This window comes from Aulonocara sp. 'chitande type north' Nkhata Bay, linkage group LG5 (assembly GCF_057382095.1).
Source record: "Aulonocara sp. 'chitande type north' Nkhata Bay isolate Kocher_YH1m ecotype deep benthic linkage group LG5, A_spYH_male_GT1.1, whole genome shotgun sequence".
Lineage (NCBI taxonomy): Eukaryota > Metazoa > Chordata > Actinopteri > Cichliformes > Cichlidae > Aulonocara > Aulonocara sp. 'chitande type north' Nkhata Bay.
Window position 1 is genome coordinate 930,300 of NC_141348.1, and position 16,288 is coordinate 946,587.

The window sequence follows — 16,288 nt, forward strand, 5'->3', positions numbered from 1 at the left end:
AGGGCATTAGTTGCTATTGAGGCCACTTACACCACACCAGGGCCTGTGGCACTGGCTGAGGCCACTTACACCACACCAGGGCCTGTGGCTGCTGGCTGAGGCCACTTACACCACACCAGGGCCTTAGTTGCTATTGAGGCCAATTACACCACACCAGGGCCTGTGGCACTGGCTGAGGCCACTTACACCACACCAGGGCCTGTGGCTGCTGGCTGAGGCCACTTACACCACACAAGGGCCTGTGGCTGCTGGCTGAGGCCACCTACACCACACCAGGGCCTGTGGCTGCTGGCTGAGGACACTTACAACACAACAGGGCCTGTGGCTCTTGCTCAGGCCACTCATATCACACCAGGCCCTGTGCTTCTGGCCGAGGCCATCTTCACCAAACCAGGCCCTGTGCTGCTTGCTGTGGCCATGTACAACACACCAGGCCCTGTGCTGGTTCCTGAGGCCATCTTCAACAATCCAGGGCCTGTGCTGTTGGATAAATGCCAAACTGAGCCTTTGGGTTAGGGTATTATGCAAACATGCAGGTATGGTTATAGGATTATCTTCGTAACTTCAGGTACTTGCCACCTAATCACTTGAATCCATAAATTGAGACATTGTGCTGGCGCCAGCAGCTTACGGCCATACCACCCTGAGCACTCCCGACCTCGTCTGATCTCGGAAGCTAAGCAGGGCTGGGCTTGGTTAGTACTTGGATGGGAGACTGCCTGGGAATACCTGGTGCTGCAAGCCTTTCATTTTCATGTCATTGAACCGCTTTTGATCCAGAGAAGGGGTGTATTAAAAGACCAAAAGCAGCTGCCCATTAATGAGGGTACATTAACGACATTGCTTTTGGCTGTTTTCCAATGTCTTGTGCTGCTAGCTGATGCCACCTACACCACACCAGGGCCTTAGTTGCTATTGAGGCCAATTACACCACACCAGGGTCTTTGGCTCTTGCTCAGGCCACTTACACCACACCAGGGCCTGTGGCACTGGCTGAGGCCACTTACACCACACCAGGGCCTGTGGCTGCTGGCTGAGGCCACTTACACCACACCAGGGCCTTATTTGCTATTGAGGCCACTTACACCACACCAGGGCCTGTGGCTCTTGCTCAGGCCACTTACACCACACCAGGGCCTGTGGCTCTTGCTCAGGCCACTCACATCACACCAGGCCCTGCGCTTCTGGCCGAGGCCATCTTCACCAAACCAGGCCCTGTGCTGCTAGCTGTGGCCATGTACAACACACCAGGCCCTGTGCTGGTTCCTGAGGCCATCTTCAACAATCCAGGGCCTGTGCTGTTGGATAAATGCTAAACTGAGCCTTTGGGTTAGGGTATTATGCAAACATGAAGGTAGGGTTATAGGATTGTCTTCGTAACTTCAGGTACTTGCCACCTAATCACCTGAATCCATAAATTGAGACATTGTGCTGGGGCCAGCAGCTTACGGCCATACCACCCTGAGCACGCCCGACCTCGTCTGATCTCGGAAGCTGAGCAGGGCTGGGCTTGGTTAGTACTTGGATGGGAGACTCCCTGGGAATACCTGGTGCTGTAAGCCTTTCATTTTCATGTCATTGAACCGCTTTTGATCCAGAGAAGGGGTGTATTAAAAGACCAAAAGCAGCTGCCCATTAATGAGGGCACATTAACGACATTGCTTTTGGCTGTTTTCCAATGTCTTGTGCTGCTAGCTGATGCCACCTACACCACACCAGGGCCTGAGTGACCGGCTGGGGCCACTTACACCACATCAGGGCCTGTGGCTCTGGCTGAGGCCACTTACACCACACCAGGGCCTGTGGCTGCTGGCTGAGGCCACTTACACCACACCAGGGCCTGTGGCTGCTGGCTGAGGCCACTTACACCACACCAGGGCCTTAGTTGCTATTGAGGCCAATTACACCACACCATGGTCTGTGGCTCTTGCTCAGGCCACTTACACCACACCAGGGCCTGTGGCACTGGCTGAGGCCACTTACACCACACCAGGGCCTGTGGCTGCTGGCTGAGGCCACTTACACCACACAAGGGCTTGTGGCTGCTGGCTGAGGCCACCTACACCACACCAGGGCCTGTGGCTGCTGGCTGAGGCCACCTACACCACACCAGGGCCTGTGGCTCTTGCTCAGGCCACTTACACCACACCAGGGCCTGTGGCTCTTGCTCAGGCCACTCATATCACACCAGGCCCTGTGCTTCTGGCTGAGGCCACTTAGACCACACCAGGGCCTGTGGCTGCTGGCTGAGGCCATCTACACCACAACAGGGCCTGTGGCTCTTGCTCAGGCCAGTTACACCACACCAGGGCCTGTGGCTGCTGGCTGAGGCCACTTACACCACACAAGGGCCTGTGGCTGCTGGCTGAGGCCACCTACACCACACCAGGGCCTTAGTTGCTATTGAGGCCAATTACACCACACCAGGGTCTGTGGCTCTTGCTCAGGCCACTTACACCACACCAGGGCCTGTGGCACTGGCTGAGGCCACTTACACCACACCAGGGCCTGTGGCTGCTGGCTGAGGCCACTTACACCACACAAGGGCTTGTGGCTGCTGGCTGAGGCCACCTACACCACACCAGGGCCTGTGGCTGCTGGCTGAGGCCACCTACACCACACCAGGGCCTGTGGCTCTTGCTCAGGCCACTTACACCACACCAGGGCCTGTGGCTCTTGCTCAGGCCACTCATATCACACCAGGCCCTGTGCTTCTGGCTGAGGCCACTTAGACCACACCAGGGCCTGTGGCTGCTGGCTGAGGCCATCTACACCACAACAGGGCCTGTGGCTCTTGCTCAGGCCAGTTACACCACACCAGGGCCTGTGGCTGCTGGCTGAGGCCACTTACACCACACAAGGGCCTGTGGCTGCTGGCTGAGGCCACCTACACCACACCAGGGCCTTAGTTGCTATTGAGGCCAATTACACCACACCAGGGTCTGTGGCTCTTGCTCAGGCCACTTACACCACACCAGGGCCTGTGGCACTGGCTGAGGCCACTTACACCACACCAGGGCCTGTGGCTGCTGGCTGAGGCCACTTACACCACACAAGGGCCTTTGGCTGCTGGCTGAGGCCACCTACACCACACCAGGGCCTGTGGCTGCTGGCTGAGACCACTTACACCACACCAGGGCATGTGGCTTTTGCTCAGGCCACTTACACCACACCAGGGCCTGTGGCTCTTGCTCAGGCCACTTACACCACACCAGGGCCTGTGGCTGCTGGCTGAGGCCACTTACACCACACCAGGGCCTGTGGCTGCTGGCTGAGGCCACTTACACCACACCAGGGCCTGTGGCGGCTGGCTGAGGCCACCTACACCACACCAGGGCCTGAGTGACCGGCTGGGGCCACTTACACCACATCAGGGCCTGTGGCTCTGGCTGAGGCCAGTTACACCACAACAGGGCCTGTGGCTGCTGCCTGAGGCCACATACACCACACCAGGGCCTTAGTTGCTATTGAGGCCAATTACACCACACCAGGGTCTGTGGCTCTTGCTGAGGCCACCTACACCACACCAGGGCCTGTGGCTGCTGGCTGAGGCCACTTACACCACACCAGGGCCTGTGGCTGCTGGCTGAGGCCACCTACACCACACCAGGGCCTGTGGCTGCTTGCTGAGGCGACTTACACCACACCAGGGCCTGTTGCTGCTGGCTGAGGCCACTTACACCACACCAGTGCCTGTGGCTGCTGGCTGAGGCCACTTACACCACACCAGGGCCTGTGGCTCTTGCTCAGGCCACTCACATCACACCAGGCCCTGCGCTTCTGGCCGAGGCCATCTTCACCAAACCAGGCCCTGTGGTTCTTGCTCAGGCCACTTACACCACACCAGGGCCTGTGGCACTTGCTCAGGCCACTTACACCACACCAGGGCCTGTGGCTGCTGGCTGAGGCCACTTACACCACACCAGGGCCTGTGGCTCTTGCTCAGGCCACTTACACCACACCAGGGCATTAGTTGCTATTGAGGCCAATTACACCACACCAGGGTCTGTGGCTCTTGCTCAGGCCACTTACACCACACCAGGGCCTGTGGCTCTTGCTCAGGCCACTTACACCACACCAGGGCCTGTGGCTGCTGGCTGTGGCCACTTACACCACACCAGGGCCTGTGGCTGCTGGCTGAGGCCACCTACACCACACCAGGGCCTTAGTTGCTATTGAGGCCAATTACACCACACCAGGGTATGTGGCTCTTGCTCAGGCCACTTACACCACACCAGGGCCTTAGTTGCTATTGAGGCCAATTACACCACACCAGGGCCTGTGGCTCTTGCTCAGGCCACTCACATCACACCAGGCCCTGCGCTTCTGGCCGAGGCCATCTTCACCAAACCAGGCCCTGTGCTGCTAGCTGTGGCCATGTACAACACACCAGGCCCTGTGCTGGTTCCCGAGGCCATCTTCAACAATCCAGGGCCTGTGCTGTTGGATAAATGCTAAACTGAGCCTTTGGGTTAGGGTATTATGCAAACATGAAGGTAGGGTTATAGGATTGTCTTCGTAACTTCAGGTACTTGCCACCTAATCACCTGAATCCATAAATTGAGACATTGTGCTGGGGCCAGCAGCTTACGGCCATACCACCCTGAGCACGCCCGACCTCGTCTGATCTCGGAAGCCGAGAAGGGCTGGGCTTGGTTAGTACTTGGATGGGAGACTGCCTGGGAATACCTGGTGCTGTAAGCCTTTCATTTTAATGTCATTGAACCGCTTTTGATCCAGAGAAGGGGTGTATTAAAAGACCAAAAGCAGCTGCCCATTAATGAGGGCACATTAACGACATTGCTTTTGGCTGTTTTCCAATGTCTTGTGCTGCTAGCTGATGCCACCTACACCACACCAGGGCCTGAGTGACCGGCTGGGGCCACTTACACCACATCAGGGCCTGTGGCTCTGGCTGAGGCCACTTACACCACACCAGGGCCTTAGTTGCTATTGAGGCCAATTACACCACACCATGGTCTGTGGCTCTTGCTCAGGCCACTTACACCACACCAGGGCCTGTGGCACTGGCCGAGGCCACTTACACCACACCAGGGCCTGTGGCTGCTGGCTGAGGCCACTTACACCACACAAGGGCTTGTGGCTGCTGGCTGAGGCCACCTACACCACACCAGGGCCTGTGGCTGCTGGCTGAGGCCACCTACACCACACCAGGGCCTGTGGCTCTTGCTCAGGCCACTTACACCACACCAGGGCCTGTGGCTCTTGCTCAGGCCACTTACACCACACCAGGGCCTGTGGCTCTTGCTCAGGCCACTCATATCACACCAGGCCCTGTGCTTCTGGCTGAGGCCACTTACACCACACCAGGGCCTGTGGCTGCTGGCTGAGGCCACTTACACCACACCAGGGCCTGTGGCTGCTGGCTGAGGCCATCTACACCACACCAGGGCCTGTGGCTGCTGGCTGAGGCGACTTACACCACACCAGGGCCCTTTTGCTGCTGGCTGAGGCCACTTACACCACACCAGTGCCTGTGGCTTCTGGCTGAGGCGACTTACACCACACCAGGGCCTGTGGCTGCTGGCTGAGGCCACTTACACCACACCAGGGCCTGTGGCTCTTGCTCAGGCCACTCACATCACACCAGGCCCTGCGCTTCTGGCCGAGGCCATCTTCACCAAACCAGGCCCTGTGGCTCTTGCTCAGGCCACTTACACCACACCAGGGCCTGTGGCTGCTGGCTGAGGCCACTTACACCACACCAGGGCCTGTGGCTGGTGGCTGAGGCCACCTACACCACACCAGGGCCTGTGGCTGCTGGCTGAGGCGACTTACACCACACCAGGGCCTGTGGCACTGGCTGAGGCCAATTACACCACACAAGGGCTTGTGGCTGCTGGCTGAGGCGACTTACACCACACCAGGGCCTGTGGCTGCTGGCTGAGGCCAATTACACCACACAAGGGTCTGTGGCTCTTGCTCAGGCCACTTACACCACACCAGGGCCTGTGGCTGCTGGCTGAGGCCACTTACACCACACCAGGGCCTGTGGCTGGTGGCTGAGGCCACCTACACCACACCAGGGCCTGTGGCTGCTGGCTGAGGCGACTTACACCACACCAGGGCCCTTTTGCTGCTGGCTGAGGCCACTTACACCACACCAGTGCCTGTGGCTTCTGTCTGAGGCGACTTACACCACACCAGGGCCTGTGGCTGCTGGCTGAGGCCAATTACACCACACCAGGGTCTGTGGCTCTTGATCAGGCCACTTACACCACACCAGGGCCTGTGGCACTGGCTGAGGCCACTTACACCACACCAGGACCTGTGGCTGCTGGCTGAGGCCACTTACACCACACCAGGGCCTGTGGCTGCTGGCTGAGGCCACTTACACCACACCAGGGCCTGTGGCTGCTGGCTGAGGCCACCTACACCACACCAGGGCCTGTGGCTGCTGGCTGAGGCGACTTACACCACACCAGGGCCCTTTTGCTGCTGGCTGAGGCCACTTACACCACACCAGTGCCTGTGGCTTCTGGCTGAGGCGACTTACACCACACCAGGGCCTGTGGCTGCTGGCTGATGCCACCTACACCACACCAGGGCCTGAGTGACCGGCTGGGGCCACTTACACCACACCAGGGCCTGTGGCTCTTGCTCAGGCCACTCACATCACACCAGGCCCTGCGCTTCTGGCCGAGGCCATCTTCACCAAACCAGGCCCTGTGGTTCTTGCTCAGGCCACTTACACCACACCAGGGCCTGTGGCACTTGCTCAGGCCACTTACACCACACCAGGGCCTGTGGCTGCTGGCTGAGGCCACTTACACCACACCAGGGCCTGTAGCTCTTGCTCAGGCCACTTACACCACACCAGGGCCTGTGGCTGCTGGCTGAGGCCACTTACACCACACCAGGGCCTGTGGCTGCTGGCTGAGGCCACCTACACCACACCAGGGCCTGTGGCTGCTGGCTGAGGCCACCTACACCACACCAGGGCCTGTGGCTGCTGGCTGAGGCCACTTACACCACACCAGTGCCTGTGGCTTCTGGCTGAGGCGACTTACACCACACCAGGGCCTGTGGCTGCTGGCTGAGGCCACTTACACCACACCAGTGCCTGTGGCTTCTGTCTGAGGCGACTTACACCACACCAGGGCCTGTGGCTGCTGGCTGAGGCCAATTACACCACACAAGGGCTTGTGGCTGCTGGCTGAGGCGACTTACACCACACCAGGGCCTGTGGCTGCTGGCTGAGGCCAATTACACCACACCAGGGTCTGTGGCTCTTGCTCAGGCCACTTACACCACACCAGGGCCTGTGGCTGCTGGCTGAGGCCACTTACACCACACCAGGGCCTGTGGCTGGTGGCTGAGGCCACCTACACCACACCAGGGCCTGTGGCTGCTGGCTGAGGCGACTTACACCACACCAGGGCCCTTTTGCTGCTGGCTGAGGCCACTTACACCACACCAGTGCCTGTGGCTTCTGTCTGAGGCGACTTACACCACACCAGGGCCTGTGGCTGCTGGCTGAGGCCAATTACACCACACCAGGGTCTGTGGCTCTTGCTCAGGCCACTTACACCACACCAGTGCCTGTGGCTTCTGTCTGAGGCGACTTACACCACACCAGGGCCTGTGGCACTGGCTGAGGCCACTTACACCACACCAGGGCCTGTGGCTGCTGGCTGAGGCCACCTACACCACACCAGGGCCTGTGGCTGCTGGCTGAGGCGACTTACACCACACCAGGGCCCTTTTGCTGCTGGCTGAGGCCACTTACACCACACCAGTGCCTGTGGCTTCTGGCTGAGGCGACTTACACCACACCAGGGCCTGTGGCTGCTGGCTGATGCCACCTACACCACACCAGGGCCTGAGTGACCGGCTGGGGCCACTTACACCACACCAGGGCCTGTGGCTCTTGCCCAGGCCACTCACATCACACCAGGCCCTGCGCTTCTGGCCGAGGCCATCTTCACCAAACCAGGCCCTGTGGTTCTTGCTCAGGCCACTTACACCACACCAGGGCCTGTGGCACTTGCTCAGGCCACTTACACCACACCAGGGCCTGTGGCTGCTGGCTGAGGCCACTTACACCACACCAGGGCCTGTGGCTCTTGCTCAGGCCACTTACACCACACCAGGGCCTGTGGCTGCTGGCTGAGGCCACTTACACCACACCAGGGCCTGTGGCTGCTGGCTGAGGCCACCTACACCACACCAGGGCCTGTGGCTGCTGGCTGAGGCCACCTACACCACACCAGGGCCTGTGGCTGCTGGCTGAGGCCACTTACACCACACCAGTGCCTGTGGCTTCTGGCTGAGGCGACTTACACCACACCAGGGCCTGTGGCTGCTGGCTGAGGCCACTTACACCACACCAAGGCCTGTGGCTCTTGCTCAGGCCACTCACATCACACCAGGCCCTGCGCTTCTGGCCGAGGCCATCTTCACCAAACCAGGCCCTGTGCTCCTTGCTGTGGCCATGTACAACACACCAGGCCCTGTGCTGGTTCCTGAGGCCATCTTCAACAATCCAGGGCCTGTGCTGTTGGATAAATGCCAAACTGAGCCTTTGGGTTAGGGTATTATGCAAACATGCAGGTATGGTTATAGCATTGTCTTCGTAACTTCAGGTACTTGCCACCTAATCACTTGAATCCATAAATTGAGACATTGTGCTGGAGCCAGCAGCTTACGGCCATACCACCCTGAGCACGCCCGACCTCGTCTGATCTCGGAAGCTAAGCAGGGCTGGGCTTGGTTAGTACTTGGATGGGAGACTGCCTGGGAATACCTGGTGCTGTAAGCCTTTCATTTTCATGTCATTAAACCGCTTTTGATCCAGAGAAGGGGTGTATTAAAAGACCAAAAGCAGCTGCCCATTAATGAGGGCACATTAACGACACTGCTTTTGGCTGTTTTCCAATGTCTTGTGCTGCTAGCTGATGCCACCTACACCACACCAGGGCCTGAGTGACCGGCTGGGGCCACTTACACCACATCAGGGCCTGTGGCTCTGGCTGAGGCCACTTACACCACACCAGGGCCTGTGGCTGCTGGCTGAGGCCAGTTACACCACACCAGAGCCTGTGGCTGCTGGCTGAAGCCACTTACACCACACCAGGGCCTTAGTTGCTACTGAGGCCACTTACACCACACCAGGGCCTGTGGCTGCTGGCTGAGGCCACCTACACCACACCAGGGCCTGTGGCTGCTGGCTGAGGCCACTTACACCACACCAGGGCCTGTGGCTGCTGGCTGAAGCCACTTACACCACACCAGGGCCTTAGTTGCTATTGATGCCACTTACACCACACCAGGGCCTGTGGCTGCTGGCTGAGGCCACCTACACCACACCAGGGCCTGTGCTGCTGGCTGAGGCCACTTACACCACACCAGTGCATGTGGCTCCTGGCTGAGGCCACTTACACCACACCAGGGCCTGTGGCTGCTGAATGAGGCCACTTACACCACACCAGGGCCTGTGGCTCTTGCTCAGGCCACTCACATCACACCAGGCCCTGCGCTTCTGGCCGAGGCCATCTTCACCAAACCAGGCCCTGTGGTTCTTGCTCAGGCCACTTACACCACACCAGGGCCTTATTTGCTATTGAGGCCACTTACACCACACCAGTGCCTGTGGCTCTGGCTTAGGCCACTTACACCACACCAGGGCCTGTGGCTCTGGCTTAGGCCACTTACACCACACCAGGGCCTGTGGCACTGGCTGAGGCCACTTAGACCACACCAGGGCCTGTGGCTGCTGGCTGAGGCCACTCATACCACACCAGGGCCTGTGGCTGCTAGCTGAGGCCACTTACACCAAACCAGGGCATGTGGCTGCTTGCTGAGGCCATCTTCACCAAACCAGGCCCTGTGCTGCTTGCTGTGGCCATGTAAAACACACCAGGTCCTGTGCTGGTTCTAGAGGCCATCTTCAACAATCCAGGGCCTGTGCTGTTGGATAAATGCCAAACTGAGCCTTTGGGTTAGGGTATTATGCAAACATGCAGGTATGGTTATAGCATTGTCTTCGTAACTTCAGGTACTTGCCACCTAATCACTTGAATCCATAAATTGAGACATTGTGCTGGAGCCAGCAGCTTACGGCCATACCACCCTGAGCACGACCGACCTCGTCTGATCTCGGAAGCTAAGCAGGGCTGGGCTTGGTTAGTACTTGGATGGGAGACTGCCTGGGAATACCTGGTGCTGTAAGCCTTCCATTTTCATGTCATTGAACCGCTTTTGATCCAGAGAAGGGGTGTATTAAAAGACCAAAAGCAGCTGCCCATTAATGAGGGCACATTAACGACACTGCTTTTGGCTGTTTTCCAATGTCTTGTGCTGCTAGCTGATGCCACCTACACCACACCAGGGCCTGAGTGACCGGCTGGGGCCACTTACACCACATCAGGGCCTGTGGCTCTGGCTGAGGCCACTTACACCACACCAGGGCCTGTGGCTGCTGGCTGAGGCCAGTTACACCACACCAGAGCCTGTGGCTGCTGGCTGAAGCCACTTACACCACACCAGGGCCTTAGTTGCTATTGAGGCCACTTACACCACACCAGGGCCTGTGGCTGCTGGCTGAGGCCACCTACACCACACCAGGGCCTGTGGCTGCTGGCTGAGGCCACTTACACCACACCAGGGCCTGTGGCTGCTGGCTGAAGCCACTTACACCACACCAGGGCCTTAGTTGCTATTGATGCCACTTACACCACACCAGGGCCTGTGGCTGCTGGCTGAGGCCACCTACACCACACCAGGGCCCTTTTGCTGCTGGCTGAGGCCACTTACACCACACCAGTGCATGTGGCTACTGGCTGAGGCCACTTACACCACACCAGGGCCTGTGGCTGCTGAATGAGGCCACATACACCACACCAGGGCCTGTGGCTCTTGCTCAGGCCACTCACATCACACCAGGCCCTGCGCTTCTGGCCGAGGCCATCTTCACCAAACCAGGCCCTGTGGTTCTTGCTCAGGCCACTTACACCACACCAGGGCCTTATTTGCTATTGAGGCCACTTACACCACACCAGGGCCTGTGGCTCTTGCTCAGGCCACTTACACCACACCAGGGCCTGTGGCTCTTGCTCAGGCCACTCATATCACACCAGGCCCTGTGCTTCTGGCTGAGGCCACTTACACCACACCAGGGCCTGTGGCTGCTGGCTGAGGCCACTTACACCACACCAGGGCCTGTGGCTGCTGGCTGAGGCCACTTACACCACACCAGGGCCTGTGGCTGCTGGCTTAGGCCACCTACACCACACCAGGGCCTTAGTTGCTATTGAGGCCAATTACACCACACCATGGTCTGTGGCTCTTGCTCAGGCCACTTACACCACACCAGGGCCTGTGGCACTGGCTGAGGCCACTTACACCACACCAGGGCCTGTGGCTGCTGGCTGAGGCCACTTACACCACACAAGGGCTTGTGGCTGCTGGCTGAGGCCACCTACACCACACCAGGGCCTGTGGCTGCTGGCTGAGGCCACCTACACCACACCAGGGCCTGTGGCTCTTGCTCAGGCCACTTACACCACACCAGGGCCTGTGGCTCTTGCTCTGGCCACTTACACCACACCAGGGCCTGTGGCTCTTGCTCAGGCCACTCATATCACACCAGGCCCTGTGCTTCTGGCTGAGGCCATCTTCACCAAACCAGGCCCTGTGCTGCTTGCTGTGGCCATGTACAACACACCAGGCCCTGTGCTGGTTCCTGAGGCCATCTTCAACAATCCAGGGCCTGTGCTGTTGGATAAATGCCAAACTGAGCCTTTGGGTTAGGGTATTATGCAAACATGCAGGTATGGTTATAGCATTGTCTTCGTAACTTCAGGTACTTGCCACCTAATCACTTGAATCCATAAATTGAGACATTGTGCTGGAGCCAGCAGCTTACGGCCATACCACCCTGAGCACGCCCGACCTCGTCTGATCTCGGAAGCTAAGCAGGGCTGGGCTTGGTTAGTACTTGGATGGGAGACTGCCTGGGAATACCTGGTGCTGTAAGCCTTTCATTTTCATGTCATTGAACCGCTTTTGATCCAGAGAAGGGGTGTATTAAAAGACCAAAAGCAGCTGCCCATTAATGAGGGCACATTAACGACACTGCTTTTGGCTCTTTTCCAATGTCTTGTGCTGCTAGCTGATGCAACCTACACCACACAAGGGCCTGAGGGACCGGCTGGGGCCACTTACACCACATCAGGGCCTGTGGCTCTGGCTGAGGCCACTTTCACCACACCAGGGCCTGTGGCTGCTGGCTGAGGCCAATTACACCACACCAGGGTCTGTGGCTCTTGCTCAGGCCACTTACACCACACCAGGGCCTGTGGCTCTTGCTCAGGCCACCTACACCACACCAGGGCCCTTTTGCTGCTGGCTGAGGCCACTTACACCACACCAGGCCCTGTGGTTCTTGCTCAGGCCACTTACACCACACCAGGGCCTTATTTGCTATTGAGGCCACTTACACCACACCAGGGCCTGTGGCTCTGGCTTAGGCCACTTACACCACACCAGGGCCTGTGGCACTTGCTCAGGCCACTTACACCACACCAGGGCCTGTGGCTCTTGCTCAGGCCACTTACACCACACCAGGGCCTGTGGCACTGGCTGAGGCCACTTAGACCACACCAGGGCCTGTGGCTCTTGCTCAGGCCACTTACACCACACCAGGGCCTGTGGCACTGGCTCAGGCCACTTAGACCACACCAGGGCCTGTGGCTGCTGGCTGAGGCCACTCACACCACACCAGGGCCTGTGGCTGCTAGCTGAGGCCACTTACACCACACCAGGGCCTGTGGCACTGGCTGAGGCCACTTACACCACACCAGGGCCCTTTTGCTGCTGGCTGAGGCCACTTACACCACACCAGTGCCTGTGGCTTCTGACTGAGGCGACTTACACCACACCAGGGCCTGTGGCTGCTGGCTGAGGCCAATTACACCACACCAGGGTCTGTGGCACTGGCTGAGGCCACTTACACCACACCAGGGCCTGAGTGACCGGCTGGGGCCACTTACACCACATCAGGGCCTGTGGCTCTGGCTGAGGCCACTTACACCACACCAGGGCCTTAGTTGCTATTGAGGCCAATTACACCACACCATGGTCTGTGGCTCTTGCTCAGGCCACTTACACCACACCAGGGCCTGTGGCACTGGCCGAGGCCACTTACACCACACCAGGGCCTGTGGCTGCTGGCTGAGGCCACTTACACCACACAAGGGCTTGTGGCTGCTGGCTGAGGCCACCTACACCACACCAGGGCCTGTGGCTGCTGGCTGAGGCCACCTACACCACACCAGGGCCTGTGGCTCTTGCTCAGGCCACTTACACCACACCAGGGCCTGTGGCTCTTGCTCAGGCCACTTACACCACACCAGGGCCTGTGGCTCTTGCTCAGGCCACTCATATCACACCAGGCCCTGTGCTTCTGGCTGAGGCCACTTACACCACACCAGGGCCTGTGGCTGCTGGCTGAGGCCACTTACACCACACCAGGGCCTGTGGCTGCTGGCTGAGGCCATCTACACCACACCAGGGCCTGTGGCTGCTGGCTGAGGCGACTTACACCACACCAGGGCCCTTTTGCTGCTGGCTGAGGCCACTTACACCACACCAGTGCCTGTGGCTTCTGGCTGAGGCGACTTACACCACACCAGGGCCTGTGGCTGCTGGCTGAGGCCACTTACACCACACCAGGGCCTGTGGCTCTTGCTCAGGCCACTCACATCACACCAGGCCCTGCGCTTCTGGCCGAGGCCATCTTCACCAAACCAGGCCCTGTGGCTCTTGCTCAGGCCACTTACACCACACCAGGGCCTGTGGCTGCTGGCTGAGGCCACTTACACCACACCAGGGCCTGTGGCTGGTGGCTGAGGCCACCTACACCACACCAGGGCCTGTGGCTGCTGGCTGAGGCGACTTACACCACACCAGGGCCCTTTTGCTGCTGGCTGAGGCCACTTACACCACACCAGTGCCTGTGGCTTCTGTCTGAGGCGACTTACACCACACCAGGGCCTGTGGCTGCTGGCTGAGGCCAATTACACCACACAAGGGCTTGTGGCTGCTGGCTGAGGCGACTTACACCACACCAGGGCCTGTGGCTGCTGGCTGAGGCCAATTACACCACACAAGGGTCTGTGGCTCTTGCTCAGGCCACTTACACCACACCAGGGCCTGTGGCTGCTGGCTGAGGCCACTTACACCACACCAGGGCCTGTGGCTGGTGGCTGAGGCCACCTACACCACACCAGGGCCTGTGGCTGCTGGCTGAGGCGACTTACACCACACCAGGGCCCTTTTGCTGCTGGCTGAGGCCACTTACACCACACCAGTGCCTGTGGCTTCTGTCTGAGGCGACTTACACCACACCAGGGCCTGTGGCTGCTGGCTGAGGCCAATTACACCACACCAGGGTCTGTGGCTCTTGATCAGGCCACTTACACCACACCAGGGCCTGTGGCACTGGCTGAGGCCACTTACACCACACCAGGGCCTGTGGCTGCTGGCTGAGGCCACTTACACCACACCAGGGCCTGTGGCTGCTGGCTGAGGCCACTTACACCACACCAGGGCCTGTGGCTGCTGGCTGAGGCCACCTACACCACACCAGGGCCTGTGGCTGCTGGCTGAGGCGACTTACACCACACCAGGGCCCTTTTGCTGCTGGCTGAGGCCACTTACACCACACCAGTGCCTGTGGCTTCTGGCTGAGCCGACTTACACCACACCAGGGCCTGTGGCTGCTGGCTGATGCCACCTACACCACACCAGGGCCTGAGTGACCGGCTGGGGCCACTTACACCACACCAGGGCCTGTGGCTCTTGCTCAGGCCACTCACATCACACCAGGCCCTGCGCTTCTGGCCGAGGCCATCTTCACCAAACCAGGCCCTGTGGTTCTTGCTCAGGCCACTTACACCACACCAGGGCCTGTGGCACTTGCTCAGGCCACTTACACCACACCAGGGCCTGTGGCTGCTGGCTGAGGCCACTTACACCACACCAGGGCCTGTAGCTCTTGCTCAGGCCACTTACACCACACCAGGGCCTGTGGCTGCTGGCTGAGGCCACTTACACCACACCAGGGCCTGTGGCTGCTGGCTGAGGCCACCTACACCACACCAGGGCCTGTGGCTGCTGGCTGAGGCCACCTACACCACACCAGGGCCTGTGGCTGCTGGCTGAGGCCACTTACACCACACCAGTGCCTGTGGCTTCTGGCTGAGGCGACTTACACCACACCAGGGCCTGTGGCTGCTGGCTGAGGCCACTTACACCACACCAGTGCCTGTGGCTTCTGTCTGAGGCGACTTACACCACACCAGGGCCTGTGGCTGCTGGCTGAGGCCAATTACACCACACCAGGGTCTGTGGCTCTTGCTCAGGCCACTTACACCACACCAGGGCCTGTGGCTGCTGGCTGAGGCCACTTACACCACACCAGGGCCTGTGGCTGGTGGCTGAGGCCACCTACACCACACCAGGGCCTGTGGCTGCTGGCTGAGGCGACTTACACCACACCAGGGCCCTTTTGCTGCTGGCTGAGGCCACTTACACCACACCAGTGCCTGTGGCTTCTGTCTGAGGCGACTTACACCACACCAGGGCCTGTGGCTGCTGGCTGAGGCCAATTACACCACACCAGGGTCTGTGGCTCTTGCTCAGGCCACTTACACCACACCAGGGCCTGTGGCACTGGCTGAGGCCACTTACACCACACCAGGGCCTGTGGCTGCTGGCTGAGGCCACTTACACCACACCAGGGCCTGTGGCTGCTGGCTGAGGCCACTTACACCACACCAGGGCCTGTGGCTGCTGGCTGAGGCCACCTACACCACACCAGGGCCTGTGGCTGCTGGCTGAGGCGACTTACACCACACCAGGGCCCTTTTGCTGCTGGCTGAGGCCACTTACACCACACCAGTGCCTGTGGCTTCTGGCTGAGGCGACTTACACCACACCAGGGCCTGTGGCTGCTGGCTGATGCCACCTACACCACACCAGGGCCTGAGTGACCGGCTGGGGCCACTTACACCACACCAGGGCCTGTGGCTCTTGCCCAGGCCACTCACATCACACCAGGCCCTGCGCTTCTGGCCGAGGCCATCTTCACCAAACCAGGCCCTGTGGTTCTTGCTCAGGCCACTTACACCACACCAGGGCCTGTGGCACTTGCTCAGGCCACTTACACCACACCAGGGCCTGTGGCTGCTGGCTGAGGCCACTTACACCACACCAGGGCCTGTGGCTCTTGCTCAGGCCACTTACACCACACCAGGGCCTGTGG

The 16,288-nt window shown here is 59.7% G+C and overlaps 2 non-coding genes and 4 pseudogenes across 2 annotated transcripts; all 6 read left to right on the plus strand.

Annotated features, from left to right (window-relative positions):
• Positions 1–625: 625 nt before the first annotated feature.
• Positions 626–744, plus strand: LOC147329340 (5S ribosomal RNA; annotated as a pseudogene).
• A 699-nt stretch (positions 745–1,443) lies between these two features.
• LOC147329341 (5S ribosomal RNA) lies at positions 1,444–1,562 on the plus strand (annotated as a pseudogene).
• A 3,023-nt stretch (positions 1,563–4,585) lies between these two features.
• On the plus strand, positions 4,586–4,704 carry LOC147329342 (5S ribosomal RNA; annotated as a pseudogene).
• Positions 4,705–8,663: 3,959 nt separating this feature from the next.
• Positions 8,664–8,782, plus strand: LOC147329343 (5S ribosomal RNA). Its single transcript, XR_015129448.1, has one exon. It is a non-coding gene; the product is annotated as a 5S ribosomal RNA (ribosomal RNA).
• Positions 8,783–10,075: 1,293 nt separating this feature from the next.
• Positions 10,076–10,194, plus strand: LOC147329344 (5S ribosomal RNA; annotated as a pseudogene).
• Positions 10,195–11,881: 1,687 nt separating this feature from the next.
• LOC147329345 (5S ribosomal RNA) lies at positions 11,882–12,000 on the plus strand. Its single transcript, XR_015129449.1, has one exon. It is a non-coding gene; the product is annotated as a 5S ribosomal RNA (ribosomal RNA).
• The last annotated feature ends 4,288 nt before the right edge of the window (positions 12,001–16,288 follow it).